Here is a 3,777-nt window from a genome sequence, read left to right on the forward strand (position 1 = left end):
TGGGGAAATTATCCTAATTGAACATGGCAGTGTTGAAAGTTAAAAAAAATGATGACTTAGAAACAAAGGGTGTTATAGAGTCTCAGAAACAGAAGCACTTTCATGGCTGTGTTTGGATGCTTAGAAATCTGAAGTATACGGTGTGACCTGTCACGATATCCAAGAGAAATGCTTTAAAAGCATGAGAATAGTAGTAAGAGTGGCAAATATTGGGAATACTTTTTACTCTCCAGCTGAGCTCTCAGAAAACGCTTCCTCCCTCAGGACTCTAGTACGAAAAAATATCTTTTAACATTTTAGCAAATCCATAGTATTTGCCAAATACACATAATTTTCTCTCATGAAGAAAGACTCTCCAAGCCAATGAACTGATGAGAATTTGGACTTCAACCTCCATGAATCACATCATTTATCAATGAAATATGTTAATATGTGAGCCATATGGCAGTACTTACATACAAATCTAAGCTGATAAAAATATATATCAAAACATTCTAAAACATGTAAATATGTGCTATTCCTAATAGATGTTGAGAGGAAAAAAAAAAGAACTGCTTTCATCCTTAACTTCCTCATTAATAAAGTCATTTTGATTAAGTAATGTATTTTCCCCTGGGGCTAAGCATTTAGTAAAATTTTATTTATCTTTTAGAAAAAAATAAATAAGTCGAGGCAATCAGGATGAAATATACTGTGAGGGTAGCATTAACACTTGTGAGGCAAAGGATGGGTTCTGGGCCATCGAGGTAACATTTAGGTTTTGGAAGATGCAATATTCCAAATGAGGATATGCTACCATAAAAGACAACAGATACTCTATCCCAGCTTGCATTTAATTTATCCAGAATAAGCATGGAATTACATGATCTGAGATGCAGCATCATAAAAAATAATAGAAATAAGTTATTATCAAATCAGTTTAGATGATTGTCTTACATAGTAACTGTCTCAACAAACCATTAAGTGGGGCTATACCATTATTCTGACATACTAAAGAAACTGATTTCCTCCCACATTTCCTTATCTTTATTTGTATTTCTTCTTGTTTCTTAAGATCAAGGTTTTATATTTTTATCCTTTACTGTTAAACTATTTAAGACTATGCTTTTTCCAAAGAATAGAATTTTCACCAAGTCCCATAGGTGTTAATAAGAAGTGTTCTTTTAGTTGCTTTCTAGATTCTTTGAGATTGCTTTGTATTCCCCCTTTGAAACAAAGATCATCTAGAAATACCATTTTTAAATTTCAAAGTAAGTAAGATTTTGGTCACTTTTTAATTCCTTATGTCTCTTTTTAGTGGATTTTGTTCAGACGATGTGTCCTTTAAAATCACTACTAAACTTAAACTTTTTTAAGGTTCACTTGGTGGCTAATTTTAAAGCCAGTTTACATAAATATTCCATAGGCATAAAGAAAAAAAATCCTCCTATTCAATGAGTATAACATATATAGTTATATATGTGAATATGCCTATACATATTCATACACATATACTTTTTTAAACTAGTCAATTCTTCTAGGATGTTATTTATTGTTTATTTATAGACATTTATTGTTTACTATTTTCTTGATCAACAGATTCACTCTCCCCAAGCCAGGCTTTTTTCTTTTAATTATGCTGTTACTGGTTTAAGTTAGTCACTTCCCCTAATAAGTTCCAGTTCTAGACAGCTGGTCCATTATTTCCAACTTCTACCTCTGAGAGTCACGATCGGCCAGCCTCCCCCCAAGTCCTCGAGGTGATGAGCTGCACCACTGTTCACAGCATGGAGTTTTAAAAGGGGAAGGGCAATTCAAAATAATCAACCCACTTTCTAAAGAGGGCTGTGAACCTAACATAAACCAAAATATTGATCCTAAGTCACACAGCTTCAAGTAGCAAGTCTTGGATCAGACCATTATGTTTGGGTAAATTTGAGTTTTAGCTCTTGCGACCTTGAGCCAAATAAGATGATATAAGTTACTTGAGTCTCGTTCTTTTTGACAACGTCTGGGTAACTGTAAGTTGCAGCGTCGTGATGATGACATGTGAATATCATAGAATAAGAATTACTGTGAGAAAGACAAAGACCGATACCACATGCTATCACTTATAACTGGAATCTAATATCCAGCACAAATGAACATCTCCACAGAAAAGAAAATCATGGACTTGGAGAAGAGACTTGTGGCTGCCTGATGGGAGGGGGAGGGAGTGGGAGGGATCGGGAGCTTGGGCTTATCAGACACAACTTAGAATAGATTTACAAGGAGATCCTGCTGAGTAGCATTGAGAACTATGTCTAGATACTCATGTTGCAACAGAACAAAGGGTGGGAAAAAAAATGTATACATGCAAGAGTAACTTGATCCCCATGCTGTACAGTGGGAAAACAAAATAAAATAAAATAAATATCAGAAGAGGAAAAAAAAAAAAAGAATTACTGTGAGATCCAGAAGACCAGTATTGATTAGAAAAGTATTGTCCCTTTAATCAAACTTATTTAAAAAGTCCATCCACATAAGTACGAAGCAATTTACATAAAACAACACATACAATAAAAGTCAAGTAGTTGAGACAAGAACTCTTTTTAAGCCTAAACTGAGTTAAGAAAACCACATCTACAGCTGCAGGTCCATGACAGGAATTACTTTGGGTACAGACTTAAAGTGCTAGGAAGGGAAGGAAAAAGCCCCTGATTTCAGGAGCTTATATTTTAATCAAGGAATCAACTATTTTTGCAAGATACACAACCAAAGGTCATGTTCATAAATGAACCTCAAAACATAGTGTGAATGAATGGTCCAGCTATTAAAACTTTTCCAGCCCCACTGGGAGCACATTTCACATCAAGTGTGGGAAGGCATCTTGCAGACAGTTGTCTTTTATTTATTCTTGATTTCTATATTTAAATAAGGCTCAATTTCATAGTACCAGGATAATCACATATAGCTAGGCTGAGAAAGAGACTCTTAATTTTTTGTCTTTTAATAAAATAAATTTTACATTCGACAACTCTATTCCTAATTTTTACAAAGCTATTTCAACTCTAAATACCCTGATTATCAATATCTTATTAAGCAGGGTTCTATTAATCAGAGAAGATAAAAAGATTTAACTGAAAATAAAAGTAAGATGTTATTGCTTAGTGGAAAAAATCCTTCATTCTTAGCAGAGAGTTGTCAACATAATTTAGAGACTGACAGAATACTTTGGAGTTTGCCACACCACAAATTCAATTCACTGGCGAAGGTTAATTTCTTAGAATGAGATTAAAAAAATAAAAGCCTCCTTAGATCATGGGGCACAATAAAATGGTAACTTTGCTTTATTGCCACAAATTTTAAACAGTTTACATCAATACCGAGTTTTTTTTACAAAGTAATTAATTTTTTTGAAGAAATAATTTCTTCTCTGGTCTTAAATTAATAGTTTCAACTTTGGCTTTGAATTTTAAGAATGTGTTTCTAATCATGGGTCTCATTCTTGAAGTATAGGTAGGATATTGTGTGTAGTTGTAATGTTTTTTTCAAAAGCATTTTTGTAAAAGCTGTGTTTAAGACTGTAGAGAATGCAAATTTCCTCTTTTTGAAATCTGAATGGAGTACCTGTTGTGGCTCAGTGGGATAAGAAACTGACGAGTACCCACAGGATGTGGGTTTGATCCCTGGCCCCCCTCAGTGGGTTAAGGATCCAGCATTGCCACAAGCTGTGGAGTAGGTTGCAGATATGGCTGGGATCCAGTGTTTCTGTGGCTGTGGCATAGGCTGGCACCTGCAACTTTGATTCGACCCCTA

The sequence above is a fragment of the Phacochoerus africanus genome, chromosome 12, assembly GCF_016906955.1.
Source record: "Phacochoerus africanus isolate WHEZ1 chromosome 12, ROS_Pafr_v1, whole genome shotgun sequence".
Classification (NCBI taxonomy): domain Eukaryota; kingdom Metazoa; phylum Chordata; class Mammalia; order Artiodactyla; family Suidae; genus Phacochoerus; species Phacochoerus africanus.